Below are 22,863 nucleotides of genomic sequence, written 5' to 3'. Positions count from 1 at the left end.
TATATATATATATTTATATATATATATATATATATATATATGTCGTACCTAATAGCCAGAACGCACTTGTCAGCCTACTATGCAAGGCCCGATTTGCCCAATAAGCCAAGTTTTCCTGAATTAATATATTTTCTCTATTTTTTTTCTTATGAAATGATAAATCTACCTATTTCATTATGTATGAGGTCAATTTTTTTTTATTTGAGTTTAAATTAACGTAGATATATGACCAAACCTAACCAACCCTAAATAACCTAACCTAACTTATCTTTATAGGTTAGGTTAGGTTAGGTAGCCAAAAAAGTTAGGTTAGGTTAGGTTAGGTAGGTTAGGTAGTCGAAAAACAATTAATTCATGAAAACTTGGCTTATTAGTCAAATTGGGCCTTGCATAGTAGGCTGATAAGTGAGTTCTGGCTACTAGGTACGACATATATATATATATAGCCAGAACGTATATATATATATATATATATATATATATATATATATATATATATATATATATATATATAGCCAGAACGTATATATATATATACGTATATATATATATATATGTCGTACCTAGTAGCCAGAACTCACTTCTGAGCCTACTATGCACGGCCCGATTTGCCTAATAAGCCAAGTTTTCATGAATTAATTGCTTTTCGACTACCTAACCTACCTAACCTAACCTAACCTAACTTTTTCGGCTACCTAACCTAACCTAACCTATAAAGATAGGTTAGGTTAGGTTAGGTAGGGTTGGTTAGGTTCGGTCATATATCTACGTTAATTTTAACTCCAATAAAAAAAAATTGACCTCTTACATAATGAAATGGGTTGCTTTATCATTTCATAAGAAAAAAATTAGAGAAAATATATTAATTCATGAAAACTTGGCTTATTAGACAAATCGGGCCTTGCATTGTAGGCTGAAAAGTGAGTTCTGGCTACTAGGTACGACATATATATATATATATATATATATATATATATATATATATATATATATATATATATATATATATATATATATATATACATATACATATGTATATATATATATATATATATATATATATATATATATATATATATATATATATATGTATATGTATATTATATATATATATATATATATATATATATATATATATATATATATATATATATATATATATGTATATGTATATTATATATATATATATATATATATATATATATATATATATATATATATATATATATATATATATATATATATATATATATATATATATATATATGTCGTACCTATTAGCCAGAATGCACCTCTCAGCCTACTATGCAAGGCCCGATTTGCCAAATAAGCCAAGTTTTCATGAATTAAAGTTTTTTCGACTACCTAACCTACCTAACCTAACCTAACCTAACTTTTTCTGCTACCTAACCTAACCTAACCTATAAAGATAGGTTAGGTTAGGTTAGGTAGGGTTGGTTAGGTTCGGTCATATATCTTCGTTAATTTTAACTACAATAAAAAAAATGACCTCATACATAATGATATAGGTAGCTTTATCATTTCATAAGAAAAAAAATTGAGAAAATATATTAATTCAGGAAAACTTGGCTTATTAGGCAAATCGGGCCTTGCATAGTAGGCTGAGAAGTGCGTTCTGGCTACTAGGTACGACATATATATATATATATATATATATATATATATATATATATATATATATATATATATATATATATATATATATATATATATATATATATATATATATATATATATATATATATATATATATATATATATATATATATAAATATATATATATATATATATATATATATATATATATATATATATATATATATATATATATATATATATATATATATATTTATATATATATATATATATATGTATATATATATATATTATTAAATATGACCGAAAAAGTAAGATTAATAATTCTAACACGAATTTTCTCAATCTTTCGTACATTTCTTTTCACTGTTGGAGGTAAATCAAAAATCAATTCTCCAAAATTCATTTTTATTTCTAGTCTGACGCGACACGAGCGCGTTTCGTAAAACTTATTACATTTTCAAAGACTTTAGTTTACAAATACACAACTGAATAGAACTTACGCATCTCCGATTTTATATCTACATTTGAGTGAGGTGGATGGGGTGAGGTGGCATTAATAGGGTATTAATTTCATCAACACAAGACAGAACAAGAGGAGGTATTAATAGGGTATTAATTTCATCAACACAAGACCCTATTATTAAAAGAAATTAATACCCTATTAATACCACCTCTTGTTCTGTCTTGTGTTGATGAAATTAATACCCTATTAATGCCACCTCACCCCATCCACCTCACTCAAATGTAGATATAAAATCGGAGATGCGTAAGTTCTGTTCAGTTGTGTATTTGTAAACTAAAGTCTTTGAAAATGTAATAAGTTTTACGAAACGCGCTCGTGTCGCGTCAGACTAGAAATAAAAATGAATTTTGGAGAATTGATTTTTGATTTACCTCAAACAGTGAAAAGAAATGTACGAAAGATTGAGAAAATTCGTGTTAGAATTATTAATCTTACTTTTTCGGTCATATTTAATAATATATGTCTACAGGAAAGACTGCTTCCAAAATATACTAATATATATATATATATATATATATATATATATATATATATATATATATATATATATATATATATATATATATATATATATATATATATATAGATATTAGTATATCCAGGTTTATATTCCCCATATAAACCTGGTTTATATTCCCAGGGGAATATAAACCTGGATATGCGTATGGAAATGTCAAGACACACAAGCCTGGAAACCCACTTCAGCCAATCATTAGCCAGATACCCACACCCACGTACAGACTGGCGAAGCGACTCAACGGCCTGCTGACTCCTTATGTTCCTTGCGCCTTCAGCCTGAAGTCTCCAAAGGAATTTGTTGACTTACTGCGGGGCACACGGGCCACAGGGATAAGAGCCTCGTTGGACGTAGAATCGCTGTTTACCAACGTACCTGTGGACGAGACAATCGGAATGATAGCCGACAGAGTGTATCGTGATCCAGCCTGTACTCCTCTTGACATACCAGAAAATATTCTGAGGAAACTACTCCAAGCTTGTACTAAAGAGGCACCCTTCTTGAGCCCGGATGGGCACATGTATATGCAAGTAGATGGGGTCGCCATGGGTTCTCCCCTAGGTGTCCTGTTTGCAAACTTCTACATGGGTACCATTGAGCAAAAAGTCTTAGTCGACATGAACTTGAAACCGGCCATATACTGCAGGTATGTTGACGACATTTTTACACAGGTACCTGATGTCAGACATCTGCAGGAGCTGAAGGAGGCATTTTAGCAGAGTTCCGTGCTGCGTTTCACTTACGAGATGGAAAAGGATGGGAAGCTGCCCTTTCTAGATGTAACAGTCATGGAAAAGGGCGGAGGTTTCCACACTGCAGTCTACACTAAGGAAACAAACATAGGAATGTGCCTAAATGCCAACAGCGACTGCCCAGACAGGTACAAGAGGAGTGTTGTTAACGCATATGTCGACCGTGCTCTCAGCCACAGCTCAGAATGGAAGCAAGTCGACGAAGAACTCTGTAGGGTAAGGCAGGTCGTAGTCAATAACGGCTTCTCCAATGGTTTCGTCGAAGACATCATAAGAAGGAAAGTGAAAAGCCATGCAACCTCTGAAGAGACAACTAACACAACACCTATACCCCCTATTAGACTATTTTACAGGAACTTCTTTTCCACAGCTCATAAAACGGAGGAAAGGGTCCTGAAAGATATTGTTAATAGAAACGTTATCACTACAGACAAAAATCAGAGGATACAACTGACGATTTACTATAAAACCAGAAAAACGTCCAGCCTACTCATGAGAAACTCTCCAGACACAAAACAGAACGCTTTAAAAGAGACTAACGTCGTCTATGCCTTCAAATGCCCACTTGGGGACTGTAAGCTCCAAAAAACCCAATATATAGGCAAGACAACAACATCTCTTTCTAGGCGTTTAACGATGCATAAGCAACAGGGCTCCATTAAGGAACATATAATCTCTTCCCACAACCAAACCATCGCCAGAGAAATCCTAGTAAACAACACAGAAATCATCGATAGATACAGCGATAGCAGGCGGCTTGACGTTTGCGAGGCACTACACATCAAGAAGTCAACACCAGCAATCAACAGCCAATTATTGCACAACTATATTCTACCCACCTCAAGACTCCGCTCCAATATAGAAGCATCAAGAAATATGGACCAATAGGCTTTCTACAAACACTTCTATTCAATATCCATTGTTTCGTGTTCTGTCTTGTGTTGATGAAATTAATACCCTATTAATACCACTTCTTGTTCTGTCTTGTGTTGATGAAATTAATACCCTATTAATGCCACATCTTGTTCTGTCTTGTGTTAATGCCACATCACCCCTTCCACCTCACTCAAATGTAGATATAAAATCGGAGATGCGTAAGTTCTATTCAGTTGTGTATTTGTGAACTAAAGTCTTTGAAAATGTAATAAGTTTTACGAAACGAGCTCGTGTCGCGTCAGACTAGAAATAAAAATGAATTTTGGAGAATTGATTTTTGATTTACCTCCAACAGTGAAAAGAAATGTACGAAAGATTGAGAAAATTCGTGTTAGAATTATTAATCTTACTTTTTCGGTCATATTTAATAATATATGTCTACAGGAAAGACTGCTACCAAAATATACTAATATATATATATATATATATATATATATATATATATATATATATATATATATATATATATATATATATATATATATATATATATATGTCGTACCTAGTAGCCAGAACGCACTTCTCGGCCTACTATGCAAGGCCCGATTTGCCTAATAAGCCAAGTTTTCCTGAATTAATATATTTTCCCTAATTTTTTGCTTATGAAATGATAAAGCTACCCATTTCATTATGTATGAGGTCAATTTTTTTTTATGGGAGTTAAAATTAACGTAGATATATGACCGAACCTAACCAACCCTACCCAACCTAACCTAACCTATGTTTATAGTTTAGGTTAGGGTAGGAAGCCGAAAAAGTTAGGTTAGGTTAGGTTAGGTAGGTTAGGTAGTCGAAAAACAATGATTTCATGAAAACTTGGCTTATTAGGCAAATCGGGCCTTGCAAAGTAGGCTGAGAAGTGCATTCTGGCTACTAGGTACGACATATATATATATATATATATATATATATATATATATATATATATATATATATATATATATATATATATATATATATATATATGTCGTACCTAGTAGCCAGAACGCACTTCTCAGCCTACTATGCAAGGCCCGATTTGCCTAATAAACCAAGTTTTCCTGAATTAATATATTTTCTCTAATTTTTTTCTCATGATATGATAAAGCTACCCATTTCATTATGTATGAGGTTAATTTTATTTTATTGGAGTTAAATTTAACATAGATATATGACCGAACCTAACCAACCCTACCTAACCTAACCTATCCAATCTCTATAGGTTAGGTTAGGTTAGGTAGCAGAAAAAGTTAGGTTAGGGTAGGTTAGGTAGGTTAGGTAGTCGAAAAAACATTAATTTATGAAAACTTGGCTTATTAGGCAAATCGGGCCTTGCATAGTAGGCTGAGAAGTGAGTTCTGGCTACTAGGTACGACATATATATATATATATATATATATATATATATATATATATATATATATATATATATATATATATATATATATATATATATATATATATATATGTCGTACCTAGTAGCCAGAACGCACTTCTGGGCCTACTATTTAAGGCCCGATTTGCCTAATAAGCCAAGTTTTCATGAATTAATTGTTTTTCGACTACCTAACCTACCTAACCTAACCTAACCTAACTTTTTCTGCTACCTAACCTAACGTAACCTATAAAGATAGGTTAGGTTAGGTTAGGTAGGGTTGGTTAGGTTCGGTCATATATCTACGTTAATTTTAACTCCAATAAATAAAAATTGACCTCATACATAATGAAATGGGCAGCTTTATCATTTCATAAGAAAAAAATTATAGAAAATATATTAATTCAGGAAAACTTGGCTTATTAGGCAAATCGGGCCTTGCATAGTAGGCTCAGAAGTGCGTTCTGGCTACTAGGTACGACATATATATATATATATATATATATATATAAGCCTTACAACTTTACTATTAAACAATGCTGTCATCTTATATGTGCTATCAGTGTGTTTTAATGTGCCTACTAATCTTTGCCATATTATCAATCAAGCTACCAATGCTTTCAATATGCTTTAATGTGCTTTAATATACATACCTACAAATCTCTCTCAAAATTTCTTACAATGCACCTGTTAGAATTTTATAAATTTTGCTAGAAATTACCTTCTTAATATTATCTGTTAGATTAAGGACCTGCCCGAAACGCTGTGCATACTAGTGGCTTTACAAGAATTTAAACACATCATGCTATGTACTCTCATAAACCGAGTGTAACTTCTTGAATATAAATAAGTAAATAAATATAGAAGAAAACGCCTGTGAACAGGAGATGCTTTCTCACCTACATGATTATTAACATATGGAACTACCTACCCGCAGAACACGTAAATGCCAAAACTCTGCTTAGTTTTAAAGTACAGATGGAAAAGATCATCAAGACATCTTCGACTGGTAAGCACCAAATTAAATACACAGTAGGTAATTACAGTATAGTACATGTCATTCTTAACTAAATAATAAGAGTATCCCCAGCAAAATAAGAGCATTATTTATGAGACTAATGACACTTATATATATATCAGGAAAGATGAAAGGGTACATTGTTGCAAGGCATTTATATCAATATATTAATAATGTACTTTCTCAACCCAATGTACCTTCTTGTATATATCTAAATAAATATATAACACGTGAATCTTCACATGTATAAGATGTCTACATATAAAGATTCACACATTCTGTACTAGCTAAATGTCATTCAGCTTTATCATCTGAATGCACCAAGCTGTGCCTTTTCATATTTCCAAAATTTTGCTGGTGAATTGAAGTCGAACACCCGAAAATTAATATTTCCAAACACGAGCGAATCCTGTCCTGCTCTCTGGACACATATTAGTTTTCTTCCTACTGATTGGTGCAGTTTATGTGAGATTCTTATTCACTCACAGGATTCTTGGTTAATAACAGGTGGAACAGCCTACCCGCCGAAGCCGTAAAAGACAAACATCTGTTAACTTTTCTTTTAAAGTATAGTTGAAAAAGATCATCAAGGCAAACATTTGACAAGCTACCGATTTCCTTTTGTCGTCAAGGCTACTATTGATAGTGGCAGTCAGGTAAACCTAGGTAAAATCAAGGTGTTTTCAATTGGATGACAGCACGAGAGATGATGTGGGGAGACGCTTCATGGTTGGTCGATAGATATTAACTGTCAGGCAAGGCTTGCGTGTTGTTTCCTAGAATTAGATTTGATGTGAGCACTACACGGTCAGTGATGGTCGTTCTTCTTTTGATAGGTTCAGTTTATTGTATTGTGGCCAGTATTATTCACTTTATTGACCAATGCATTAGCATCGGTTCTCAATGTTTTATCATTATATATATATATATATATATATATATATATATATATATATATATATATATATATATATATATATATATATATATATATATATATATATATATTATATATATATATATATATATATATATATATATATATATATATATATATATATTATATATATATATATATATTATATATATATATATATATATATATATATATATATATATATATATATATATATATACATATAGGGGTACCACCACTGGTTTAATTAAAGGGACCCACATCCTCGAAGAAGAAAATAAATAGTGTTCAGAGAAGACCTTGTGGATTCTCACTGAATACTTTAATCTTTTCCTCTCCTACCACCCCTATTATTTTTTTTTTTATTTGATTTTATTGCAATGTTACAGTTTACAGAAAACACACACTTATTTAACAATATAACAATATACCAATCAGTGTTCGAAGACCTCGTCCAGTTCCTCGGGGGTCGGGTGCGTACCCAAGATACAATACGCATTTCCCCTCTGAACAGCGACACTGAGGCGCTGGAACATAAAACTGGCCGCTCTTGGGTCTCTAGTCTTCCCAATGAGTTCCTCGCCCAGCTCCTTCAGGAACTTAAGTGCACATTTACCCCAGGCGCCCAGAGTCTCAGAGCCTATTGGCACGAACCTGTAACAACGTTCTAGGTCCCTGTACATGTTAGTTTTCTGGGTCTCCCTGAAGGTGGCCGCCCCGCCTCCCTCAGATGCGCTGTAAGGTAGATAGGTATCAGCCAATGTGGATGCACACGTGTAGTCCCACACGACCTGTTTACCTTCCCTCCACGGCTGCAGGGTGACTCCATCTGGGCGTTTTTGGCTGTTGTCAGGCCTGCACAACTGAGGTTCCCTTTGTGCTGGGCACCCAGCTGAAGCCAAACTTCTCTTGATGATGTCATTGACTGCTTCATGTCTGGCAATCTTTCCCTGTGTCTTACGACAGATGAGACCATGGCTGCCGTATTGGTCTGCCCGTGCATGGCCGCAAATACACCGGTGCTCGGTGGAGATAGGGGCGGCAAGGCACAGAGCAACACCAATACTTAGGGTCCGACGGTCCAGGCGGGTGCCCAAGGCGGAATTAGGGACTGCCAACAGGAAGTCCCCGGCATGGAGAGCTTGCACAGCTAGAAGACGCGCTTTGTCCTTCCTGGAAGCTGCCTCCAGCAATGATGTGGCGATGTTCTCCACTATGGGGCTATCCCATTTGGACTGTTTGCAGTCATTTGGAAAAGTCGGTCGAGGATGAGAGTTGACAAGAGTGTCCCACTGACCGGCTCCTTCCGCGAATTTGGGATCATGAATCCCAATGAAGTCTCTTAGGTGTTCCGGTAGTATTTCCTTAACTAATTCACCTGTTGCACTGGTCGAGGATAAGAATGCCGGCAATGCTAACTGTGTCGCCTTGCGAATACCTATCCCCCCGAGTCTAACTGGGAGCGTTGCTTGGTCCCATTGGTCATCTTGCAGGGAGAGGTTTAACACTTTCACGGTTATTGACCTTAGGAGTGTGTCATATTCTGTTAATTTTGGGCTGTCGAAGGAGGGAGCACACCTTAGGAAATAGGTCAGTCTGGGCAAAGCCAGGCACCTTGTGAGAAGGTACAGAGCATCGTGGGCGTCCAAATCCCCTATTCTTCCCTCCATCCTCCTCAGGTCGTTCAGCTTTTCTTCGAGGACTACCTCAATGGCGCTCGAGCCCAGAGGTGCCCCTAGCAGCACACTGTCGGTGGGAGCGATCACTTGGGCTTCTGGCAATATGGTTCGCACTGCATCTATGGTTGGTTGGCTAGATGAGATGATTTCACACTTTAATGGGTTTAGGGTGAGTCCTAACTCCTCTCCCTTAGATTTCACCAGCTGTAGATCTTCTAGCAGGGACTCCTGTGTCCCTGCCAGGGTGCCATCGTCCAGGAACCAGATGTTGAGTTCGCTGGTCAACCTGCTTGTGACCTCTTTAACAGCCATGCAAAAAAGAAAAGGGGCAAGTGGGTCTCCCTGCTGGACACCTTCTGCAGAAACAACTTCATGTTCCCCAAACAGCAGCGTCGATTCCCTACTGTACCCTGCTGAGACAAAGGGGAGTAGAGAAGGAAAGCTTGTTCGAACTGCTTCCAATACCACATCCCTTTTTACCTGGTTGAAGGCATTTTTAAAGTCTAATTTAATTAATGCCTTATTTTCTGGGAGGTGCTTTATATAGGCTCGTGCTGCATGAGCTGCTGCTTCACAGCCATGGGGAACACCAAAACCTAGTTGATGGGGTTGAAGCATCGTCGCAGCGTCTATGCTAATTTTTCTGACAGCTGCCCTAGCAACAAGGCGCCGAAGTGTGTTACCCACGGCAATGGGTCTGACTCCACCATCTTTCTTCTTGAGGGCGCAAAGGGATGCTCCAAAGAAAAAGGGTTTAATTGTATCTGGGATCAACCCAGAGAGGCAGTCGTTGACAAACTTCGTGACCTCTGACAATAGTGTCTCGGCAACTTCTCCGAGAACTGGATTTACCATCTCCTTGAGGTGCTAAGGTCTTACTCCAGTGTATCCCCCTGCCGAGCCTGGCGGAAATGACATGATGGCTTTGTATACCTCTGACGCTTGGAGGAATAGAGGTCCCATGTCTGGGACATTGGTGTCCTGAGCAGTGGGTTCCCATGGTACTCTAGGAGGGTGCTTCTCTCTCAGCGAGTTGGCGGTAGCGGTATTTCTAGGGGCGATTGTGTCTTCGCTGGTAAGTAACCTAATTGCCCCTACTGTGTTGCCCTCTTCAATTTTTTTGGTCACTTGTGTTCCTAGTTTAAAATTGTCATTGGAACTCTTGGGTCTGCCACGACGGTTTTTGCGTTGAGGAGGGATGGGGATCAAGTTGTCAGCTCTGGGGAAATTATTTATTGCCCTAGTGACTGATGAGGCTAGTGACTTGCCCCCTCTTGTAGGTACGCCTAAGCAAATATTGCCAAACAGGAGCAAATTATGCCATGCTTTGATGGTGGCTGCAGCATTAAGATTTTCAGACTGTTCATTTACTTTCCTTAGAAGGTTTATATATTTCCCTGCTGCAAATGGGCGCGCTGCTTTAGGAATGTGGGGAAGAGTTCTGGTGGTGGATGCTTTGATGGCCCCCAGGAGGTCATCTGATGACATGAAGTTTGCTGGGATGTGTGGGGGTGCCGGGGGGACCTGAGGCCTTCTCTCTCTACAGGTTCCGTCCATGAACCCTCACAGCCGTTGTGTTGACGTAGGGTTCCATCATTTCTAAGGCTGTGTGATTCGTCACACACCCGGCACGTTCCTCTGAGTCTGGGTCCTCTGGTTGCACGTCTGGGTGCACTGTTCCCAGGACCCTGTTCTTGGCTGAGGGGTTCCTGGTTAGTTGGTGGAGTCCCCTAAATCCCCCGGGCGGCCGGCGTGGGAGGGATGACAGGGGTGGTGGCAGCAGGGGTGGACACGGGTGGTGGCAGGAGGGGTGGCTAGCTGTCCCTCACACTCACCACTCCTATGAGTACTTGTGTCTCCCTCCCTTTTGGGAGGAACCTGAATGCCTGCTGTGACCTGTGCCATATCTGGGTGCATGGAGGGTAATATATATATATATATATATATATATATATATATATATATATATATATATATATATATATATATATATATATATATATATATATATATATGTCGTACCTAATAGCCAGAACGCACTTCTCTGCCTACTATGCAAGGCCCGATTTGCCTAATAAGCCAAGTTTTCATGAATTAATTGTTTTTCGACTACCTAACCTACCTAACCAAACCTAACCTAACTTTTTCGGCTACCTAACCTAACCTAACCTAAAAAGATAGGTTAGGTTAGGTTAGGTAGGGTTGGTTAGGTTTGGTCATATATCTACGTTAATTTTAACTCCAATAAAAAAATATTGACCTCATACATAATGAAATGGGTAGCTTTATCATCTCATAAGAAAAAAAATTGAGAAAATATAATAATTCAGGAAAACTTGGCTTATTAGGGAAATCGGGCCTTGCATAGTAGGCCTAGAAGTGCGTTCTGGCTACTAGGTACGACATATATATATATATATATATATATATATATATATATATGTCGTACCTAGTAGCCAGAACTCACTTTTTGGCCTACTATTCAAGGCCCGATTTGCCTAGTAAGCCAAGTTTTCCTGAATTAATATATTTTCTCAAATTTTTTTCTTATGAAATGATAAATCAACCCATTTCATTATGTATGAGGTCAATTTTTTTTTATTGGAGTTAAAATTAACGTAGATATATGACCGAACCTAACCAACCCTACCTAACCTAACCTAACCTATCTCTATAGGTTAGGTTTGGTTAGGTAGCCGAAAAAGTTAGGTTAGGTTAGGTTAGGTAGGTTAGGTAGTCGAAAAACAATTAATTCATGAAAACTTGGCTTATTAGGCAAATCGGGCCTTGCATAGTAGGCTGAGAAGTGCGTTCTGGCTATTAGGTACGACATATATATATATATATATATATATATATATATATATATATATATATATATATATATATATATTAAGATGAATAGGAAAACCAGGGATATACTGAACATCTTGAATCAGAATCTTTACTTTAAAAAACATAACGTTTCGAATGCTTCTCGTATTCATCATCAGATCTAAAAGAAAAAACAGAAATCACAGTCAAATAACTGGTAAACAAAGAACTCATACTGAATATAATTGCCTATCAAAGAAAGGAAAAAGCTTAAAAAACAAAACACTTAAGCGCACTTAAAGTGATCAATACAAATAAAACTTATTAACTGTCACATATATTAAAACTAATTTAAAATCCATTAAACTTCAAGATGAAATTTATAACTACTAAAACAAACCATTCTATTAAACTTACGTGAAGTGATCAAAAGTGAAACTTGATACTTAACACATAGATACTAAACACTATAACAAATATTTATATAATGACTACAAATCTACAAAAAATGTATGTAAAATACAAACAGAATAAACGACAATTATAAAGTACTAACCAAAATCTTATAAAAAACTCAAATAATAAATAAAATTAAATACCAAAAAATGTTTTATATATCCTAAATAAAAGATTATATTAATGTACAATGTTAAGACTTGAAATAAGTAAGAAAGGGCAAAGACATGGTAAACTAAACAAAATTAAACTCCCAAAATAAACTAAAAATCAAATTACAGGGCCTACTGTGCACTATACAGTGTACAATTGAACAGCTGAAAGGTTGCTATTTAACAGAGGCCGCAGCTCCTTTGTATATAAGGGTTCCATTACTCTCAAATCTGACTGGCCATTCATACAAGTGTCCAGAATTTTAAAATCAGATTCCAGCAGAGAATGATCAAACTCATAACAATGGTTTCTAATCTCCGAAAATGCTGGTTTAGACAATGGTAATCCAGTCCTAAAAGATAATCCCCGGTGCTCAAGTATCCTAATCTTAAAGTTCCGAATGGAACTCCCGACATATCCAGCATTACAGCTGGAACAATTATACATATATACGACATTTGAGCACAAGGGGATAGGCACTTTATCTTTAAATTTAAAATAAGAGCCTATGGTATTTGTGTTGACAAAAATAAATCTAAAGTCTACTTGAGGATAACACTGCTGCAACAGTCTCCTCAAACGACTCCTTACAGAAAAGCTAATACTGCCATAAAATGGTAATTTAATATATTTAAGATCCCTTTCCACTGTAGTAATCCTACACGATGGGTGAAACTTCTTATTTAAGAAATTCCTTATAAAAGTATAAACCATATGCACAGGATAACCATTATTTGAAAAAAATTTCACAAGAAAATTAATTTCCTGATCAAAGTTATTCCAATCAGAACATAAAACAAAGCCCCTATTCAGTAGAGTGTTAATAGCATTTTTCTTAAAAATATCAGGAACAAAGGAATTAAAATTTAAACCTAAACCAGTAAAGGTTGGTTTCCTAAAAACATTAGTGTTGAACCCATTGAGGTTATATATATATATATATATATATATATATATATATATATATATATATATATATATATATATATATATATATATATATATACACGAGAGCAAGCCTGAACGGTCTCCAGGCATATATGCAACTGAAAACTCACCCCCGCCCCAGAAGTGACTCGAACCCATACTGCCAGAAGCACTGCAACTGAAGTACAGTATCCCTTAACCACTCGACCAACACGACCGGACACTCTGTTGGTAATCTTGAGCATGGTATTTGTACTGATTCAAAAGCAGCACTGCAAAGCCTAAGTAAAAATCGGGCAGAAAATCTTGCAATAGTCGCTGAAAGCTGAGAGCTGTGAGAGTACTTAGCAATCAGGGAAGAGTCATCAAGTTTCTGTGGATCCCCTCCCATGTTGAAATATGTGGGAATGAACGAGCAGATGTGCTGGCTGCTGAAGGCGCTGAAGGAGACCATATTGAATACTTCATACCCAAGACTCTTCTACAAATTAGAGGTATTGTCAGGCAATATCACAGTGACAAGGTAATTGAGGAAAGGAGGATAGAAGCACAAACCAGTGAGTCTGTACGATGGTACAACATGGTTGCAGTTGCCAATCCCAATCATTATGGCCGAAGAGGAGGAGGACGCGGAAGAGAATCAGTAATTGCGAGAATCCGTCTTGGATACAAATATCCATGGAGATTCGGAATGGAAACAACAGTTGATCAGCGAAGTTGCAGAATCTGTGATGAGAGTGACGGACACTGCCTTGACCACTATCTACGTGAATGTGAACACCTGAGAGACATTATAAATATGTGTAGAATAATAAACCCCACATTGTTTGAGTTAGAAAAACACTATTTGTCAAATATTGATACTGTTCTTAAAAGATTTCCCCATTTTGCACTGGCAAGATAACGTAAACTTTTAAGGGTAGACAGATGTTAATCTTCTTGTTTGAAGAGCTGTTCACTTGGGACAGTTAAGCAAGTCCCAGCTGTGTCTGGGACTTGCAAGTGACAGGATGAACAATCCAGCGAATTTTTTTCCTATTGGGGAGTGTTGTACATGCTGCTACGGCGGTATGTCCACTCACAGGATGAGTTGCCCTGCCCAATAAACTCGCCCCTAAGGACAAAATTTAAACAAATAATTAATTCGGTTCCCATTGACGAATGAGCAAAAACTGGAAGCATTTATATAAAATACACATATTCGCTTGTCCATCTTGGCATCTTTCATATGCCATACATGTAAGTAAAGTTTATTATCTTATGAAGAGGATTTTATCACTTAAAACTGGGCAACCAACGACAGTGTTGGAGTGTGTTCTTTAAATTGTTATCTCGTACCTTCTGTCCTTTGAATGTCAGTCACTACGTTTCTGCCATACATAATTCCCTCAAAAGCGAGTGCCTTACATGATACATTTGATTATCAACACCAAAATTGTGCAGAACATATTTTCAATTCATAACAACTGGCCTGACTGAGTATACGCAAAATTTAAGAAAAGAAAATGGCAAACCAGTTGCATTAGAGAAAACGAATTCCTGGTTTCTGGAGAATATATGGGGAGGTAAATGTAATGGCACAATTAAGTGTATTTATGTACTACGTATAAAGTGCATTAATGTGCGAAGCACACTTAGTATTATAATGCACTGTCTATTCGGAGGAAGGGCTGCCTCTCTCCCATCTTTTTCTCGCTCTTTTCTCTGGTGGCTGAGTGGTCAGCATGCTGGATACATAGTTCTGTATACCGGGGTTCGAGTCCCGGCACCAGCAGAAATAGATGGGAAGAGTTTCTTTCACCCTGATGCACCTGTTACTTAGCAGTAAATAGGTACCTGGGAGTTAGACAGCTGTTACGGGCTGCTTCCATGGGTGGGTGTGTTTTTATTTCAGAAATATTCCTGCGCGGGCCCTAAGCCTCTGGCTGGCCCACTAAGTGTTGCTTGTTTCTGTTTTACTCGGGGCTGAGTATGAGTATTTACGACTCGTATGGTCGCTTCAGTAAGATTTTGCCATATGTGTTTAACAACTTCTTCTGCTCTGTTGAATCTAAGTTGAAATCTTAATGGATTTGTAACTGTGCACTGTGTTAGATAATGTTCCAGTGGTCTGTCGGGCATAGGTGTGTGTGTGGGGAGGGGGGGATTTAGTTAGTAGTTAGTCACTGTTGATTGAATGACAGTTGAGAGGCGGACCGAAAGAGCAGAGCTCAACCCCCCCCCCACAAGCACAACACATACACACACACACACACACACACACACACACACACACACACACACACACACACACACACACACACACACACACACACACACACACACACACACACACACACACACACACACACACACACACACACACACACACAATAGACAAATAGATAGATAGTGTCAGACAAATATTAATAGACAGTGTCAGGAAGCAAAAATGGCCAGCAGGCGGGAGTGGAGGAAGTACAGAAGACAAAGAACAGAGGACAACAGAAGCAGATACAACAGAGCTAGGAACGATTATATTAACATAAGACGAACATCGGAAAGGGACTATGAGAACGATATTGCAATCAAAGCGAAAAAACAACCTAAGTTACTACACAGTCATATAAGAAGAAAAATGTCGGTGAACGACCAAGTGACAAGACTAAGGAAGACAGAGGGGGCATATACTGAAAGTGACAAGGAAATCTGCGAGGCACTGAATGCCAGTTTCCATGGAGTGTTCACTACCGAGCCTGAGCAGCTCCCATTGTTGGAAGGGGTTACCCTAGATGAAAGACTATCAGATATAGAGGTGACAGCAGAGGAGGTAATGAAACAGTTGACAACTCTAGACGCAACTAAAGCAGTTGGACCAGACAAAGTATCACCGTGGATACTAAAAGAAGCAGCACAGGCCCTCAGCGTGCCTCTGGCAATGATCTTTAATGAGTCACTTATGTCAGGAGAATTGCCCAGTTGCTGGAAGAAGGCAAATGTCGTGCCGATCTTCAAGAAAGGAGATAGGGAGGAGGCACTTAACTACAGACCTGTATCACTGACAAGCATCCCCTGTAAAATACTGGAAAGAATAATTAGGCTACGACTGGTTGCACACCTGGAGAACATTAGGTTTGTGAACAAACATCAACATGGGTTCTGGACAGGGAAATCGTGCCTAACAAACCTTCTGGAATTCTATGATAAAATAACGAGGATAAGACAGGACAGAGATGGTTGGGCAGACTGCATATTTCTGGACTGCCAAAAAGCCTTTGATACAGTACCGCACATGAGACTGCTGTTCAAGCTCGAGAGGCAGGCGGGGGTGGGGGAAAAGGTCCTAGAATGGATAAGGAACTACCTAACAGGATGGAGCCAAAGAGTTACGGTAAGGGGCGAGAAGTCGGACTGGCGAACAGTAACAAGTGGAGTACCACAAGGATCGGTGCTGGGACCAATTCTATTTCTTGTATATGTTAACGACATGTTTACAGGCGTAGAGTCCTACATGTCGATGTTTGCGGATGATGCAAAGTTGATGAGAAGAGTTGTGACAGATGAGGATTGCAGGATCCTCCAAGAGGACCCGAACAGATTGCAGAGATGGTCAGAGAAATGGCTACTAGAATTCAACACGAGCAAATGTAAAGTTATGGAAATGGGACTAGGAGATAGGAGACCAAAGGGACAGTACACAATGAAGGGGAACAGCCTACCTGTAACGACGCGTGAAAGAGACCTGGGGGTGGACGTAACACCTAATCTATCTCCTGAGGCACATATTAATAGGATAACGACAGCAGCGTACTCTACACTGGCAAAAGTTAGAACATCATTCAGAAACCTAAGTAAGGAGGCATTTAGGGTGCTTTACACTGCCTACGTAAGGCCAGTCTTAGAGTATGCCGCCTCATCATGGAGTCCCCATCTGAAGAAGCATATAATGAAACTGGAAAAGGTTCAGAGGTTTGCAACGAGACTCGTCCCAGAGCTACGAGGGATGGGGTATGAAGAGCGCCTGAGGGAACTGTGCCTTACGACACTAGAAAGAAGAAGGGAGAGGGGGGACATGATAGGAACGTATAAGATACTCAGAGGAATTGACAGAGTGGACATAGACGAAATGTTCCCACGGAATTGTAACAGAACGAGAGGACATGGATAGAAGCTTGAAACTCAGATGAGTCACAGAGATGTTAGGAAGTTTTCTTTTAGCGTGAGAGTAGTGGGGAAATGGAATGCACTTCAGGAACAGGTTGTGGAAGCAAATACTATTCATAATTTTAAAACTAGGTATGATAGGGAAATGGGACAGGAGTCATTGCTGTAAACAACCGATGCTCGAAAGGCGGGATCCAAGAGTCAATGATCGATCCTGCAGACACAACTAGGTGAGTACACACACACACACACACACACACACACACACACACACACACACACACACACACACACACACACACACACACACACACACACACACACACACACACACACACACACACACACACACACACACACACATACCACACACACACACACACACACATATCTACAGTTTCAAATGTAGATATGATAGAGCCCAATAGACTCAGGAAACTGTACATCAGTTGATTGACTGTTGAGAGGGGGGGGGGGGACCAAAGAGCCAGAGCTCAACCCTCACAAGCACAACTTGGCAAGTACAACTGGATAAGTACACACACACACACACACACACACACACACACACACACACACACACACACACACACACACACACACACACACACACACACACACACACACACACACACACACACAGGGGCCTCGTAGCCTGGTGGATAGCGCGCAGGATTCGTAATTCTGTGGCGCGGGTTCGATTTCCGCACGAGGCAGAAACAAATGGGCAAAGTTTCTTTCACCCTGAATGCCCCTGTTACCTAGCAGTAAATAGGTACCTGGGAGTTAGTCAGCTGTCACGGGCTGCTTCCTGGGGTGTGTGTGTGTGTGTGTGTGTGGTGTAGGGAAAAAAAAAAAAAAATAGTAGTAAACAGTTGATTGACAGTTGAGAGGCGGGCACAAAGAGCAAAGCTCAACCCCCGTAAAAACACAACTAGTAAACACACACACACACACACACACACACACACACACACACACACACACACACACACACACACACACACACAAACACACGCACACACACACACACACACACACACATTGACAGCCTCCCCCACCAGCAGAACACTCACCAAGGAGGCGATTTGAGAAGGGACAGAAGGAAGTGAGCCTCAAAGCGATGTACACTAACATAGATGGAATTACAAATAAAGCAAATGAGCTTGGAGAACTGGTACTAGAGGAAAACCCAGACATAATAGCCCTCACAGAAACAAAGATCACGAAAACGATAACAAACGCAGTGTTCCCACAGGACTATTATGTTATGAGGAAAGAGAGGGAAGGAAGAGGTGGGGGTGGTGTAGCTCTGCTGGTAAGAAAAGGCTGGGATTTTGAGGAGATGGATATTCAGGGCTGTGAAGGATTCAGTGACTACATAGCAGGTACTGTAACAAATGGAGGGAAAAAAATTATAGTCGTAATCATATATAATCCACCACCAAATGACAGAAGACCTAGACAGGAATATGATAGAAACAACATGGCCACCATTAACATAATAGAAAGAGCAGCTTCTGTTCCTAGCAGGAATGGATCTGGACTACTAATTATGTGAGACTTCAACCATGGGAAGATAGATTGGAAGAACAGAGACCCGCATGGAGGACCAGAAACATGGAGAGCTAAGCTGCTGGACGTGGCAACAAGAAACTTTCTAAGCCAGCACATCAAAGAACCAACAAGAATGAGAGGAGAAGATGAACCAGCAATGCTTGATTTGATATTTACCCTAAATGAGTGGGATAGAAGAGAAGTTAAGATGGAAGTGCCCTTGGGAATGAGTGACCACAGTGTATTGAACTTTGAGTACCTGGTAGAGCTAGGACTTATCTCCCCCAAAAAAGAACTACGAAGAGAGAGATACCAGAGAACCAGGAATGAGTACGTCAGGGTGAGAAGAGAAGCAGAGAAAAGTTTTGAAAATGATATAGCAAACAAAGCCAAGACCGAACCAAAGCTACTCCACAGTCATATCAGAAGGAAAACAACAGTGAAAGAACAGGTATTGAAACTTCGAACAGGCGAGGACAGGTATACGAAGAATGACAGAGAGGTGTGTGAAGAACTCAACAAGAGGTTCCAGAAGGTCTTCACAACAGAACAAGGTGAGGTCACTGTGCTAGGAGAAAGGGAGGTAAACCAGGCGGCCTTGGAAGAGTTCGAAATTACGAGGGAGGAGGTCAAGAGACACCTGCTGGATCTGGATGTTAGAAAGGCTGTTGGTCCAGATGGGATCTCACCATGGGTACTGAAAGAGTGTGCAGAGGCACTTTGCTTGCCACTCTCCATAGTGTATAGTAAGTCACTGGAGACGGGAGACCTACCAGAAATATGGAAGACGGCGAATGTGGTCCCAATATACAAAAAGGGCGACAGGCAAGAGGCACTGAACTACAGGCCAGTGTCCTTGACTTGTAAACCATGCCAGGCGATGGAGAAGATCGTGAGAAAAAACCTGGTAACACATCTGGAGAGAAGGGACTTCGTGACAAATCGCCAACATGGGTTCAGGGAGGGTAAATCTTGCCTTACAGGCTTGATAGAATTCTACGATCAGGTGACAAAGATTAAGCAAGAAAGAGAGGGCTGGGCGGACTGCATTTTCTTGGATTGTCGGAAAGCCTTTGACACAGTACCGCATAAGAGGCTGGTACATAAGCTGGAGAGACAGGCAGGTGTAGCTGATAAGGTCCTCCAGTGGATAAGGGAGTATCTAAGCAATAGGAAGCAGAGATTTACGGTGAGGGGTGAGACCTCCGATTGGCGTGAAGTCACCAGTGGAGTCCCACAGGGCTCTGTACTCGGTCCTATCTTGTTTCTAATATATGTAAATGATCTCCCGGAGGGTATCGATTCATTTCTCTCCATGTTTGCGGACGATGCTAAAATTATGAGAAGGATTAAAACAGAAGAGGACTGTTTGAGGCTTCAAGAAGACCTAGACAAGCTGAAGGAAGGGTCGAACAAATGGTTGTTAGAGTTTAACCCAACCAAATGTAATGTAATGAAGATAGGTGCAGGGAGCAGGATTCCAGATACAAGGTATCATCTGTGAGAGGAAATTCTTCAGGAGTCAGAGAAGGAAAAAGACTTGGGGGTTGAAATCACGCCAGACCTGTCTCCTGCAGCACATATCAAGCGGATAACATCAGCGGCATATGCCAGGCTGGCCAACATACGAACGGCATTCAGAAACTTGTGTAAAGAATCATTCAGAACTTTGTATACCACATATGTCAGGCCAATCCTGGAGTATGCAGCCCCAGCATGGAGTCCATATCTAGTCAAGGATAAGACTAAACTGGAAAAGGTTCAATGGTTTGCCACCCGACTAGTACCCGAGCTGAGAGGTATGAGCTACGAAGAGAGACTACGGGAATTAAACCTCACTTCGCTGGAAGACAGAAGAGTTAGGGGGGACATGATCACCACATTCAAGATTCTGAAGGGAATTGATAGGGTAGATAAAGACAGTCTATTTAACACAAGGGGAACACACACAAGGGGGACACAGGTGGAAACTGAGTGCCTAAATGAGCCACAGAGATATTAGAAAGAACTTTTTTAGTGTCAGAGTGGTTGACAAATGGAATGCATTAGGGGGTGATGTGGTGGAGGCTGACTCCATACACAGTTTCAAGTGTAGATATGATAGAGCCCAATAGGCTCAGGAATCTGTACACCTGTTGATTGACGGGTGAGAGGCGGGACCAAAGAGCCAGAGCTCAACCCCCGCAAACACAACTAGGTGAGTACAACTAGGTGAGTACACACACACACACACAAATGAACCACAGTGGAAATGAGCCACAGGGACGTTAGAAAAAACTTTTTCAGTGTCAGAGTAGTTAACAGATGGAATGCATTAGGCAGAGATGTGGTGGAGGCTGACTCCATACACAGTTTCAAATGCTTGATCATTTACGATCAAGCGTAAATGATCTCGCTTGAGGCTTCAAGAAGACCTGGACAAGCTGCAGGAATGGTCGAACAATGGTTGTTAGAATTTAACCGAAACAAATGTAATGTAATGAAGATAGGTGTAGGGAGCAGAAAACCAGATATAAGGTATCATTTGGGAAATGAAATACTTCAAGAGTTAGAGAGAGAGAAAGACCTAGGGGTTGATATCATGCCAGACCTGTCCCCTGAAGCTCATATCAAGAGGATAACATCAGCGGCATGTGCCAGGTTGACTAACATAAGAACGGCCTTTAGAAACTTGTGTAAAGAATCTTTCAGAACATTGTGTGTTCTTCATACAGTTCATATGTATACAGGTTGTTCATATGTCAGCCCAGTCCTGGAGTAAGCTGCTCCAGCATGGAGTCCATATCTAGTCAAGCATAGGACTAAACTGGAAAAGGTTCAAAGGTTTGCCATCAGACTAGTACCCGAACTGAGGGGTATGAGCTACGAGGAGAGACTACGGGAATTAAACCTCACGTCACTGGGAGACAGAAGAGTTAGAGGGGACATGATCACTACATACAAGATTCTCAGAATTGATAGGGTAGATAAAGACAGACTATTTAACACAAGGGGCACACGCACTAGGGGACACAGGAGGAAACTTGAGTGCTCAATTGAGCCATAGAGACGATAGAAAGATTTTTTTCAGTGTCAAAGTGGTTGACAAGTGGAATGCATTAGAAGTGATGTGGTGGAGACTGACTTTATAACAGCTTCAAGTGTATATATGATTGAGCCCAGTAGGCTCAGGAACCTGTACATTAGTTGATTGATAGTTGAGAGGCTGGACCAAAGAGCCAGAGCTCAACCCCCACAAGCACAACTGGGTAACTAGGTAAGTACACACACACACACACACACACACACACACACACACACACACACACACACACACACACACACACACACACACACACACACATACACACAGTGTATATATGATAGAGCCCAATAGGCTCAGGAACCTGTACACCTGTTGATTGACAGTTGAGAGGCGGGACCAAAGAGCCAGAGCTCAACCCCCGCAAGCACAACTAGGTGAGTACAACTAGGTGAGTACACACACACACACACACA

This window comes from Procambarus clarkii, chromosome 65, assembly GCF_040958095.1.
Source record: "Procambarus clarkii isolate CNS0578487 chromosome 65, FALCON_Pclarkii_2.0, whole genome shotgun sequence".
Lineage (NCBI taxonomy): Eukaryota > Metazoa > Arthropoda > Malacostraca > Decapoda > Cambaridae > Procambarus > Procambarus clarkii.
Note: the sequence above shows the minus strand (reverse complement) of the source record.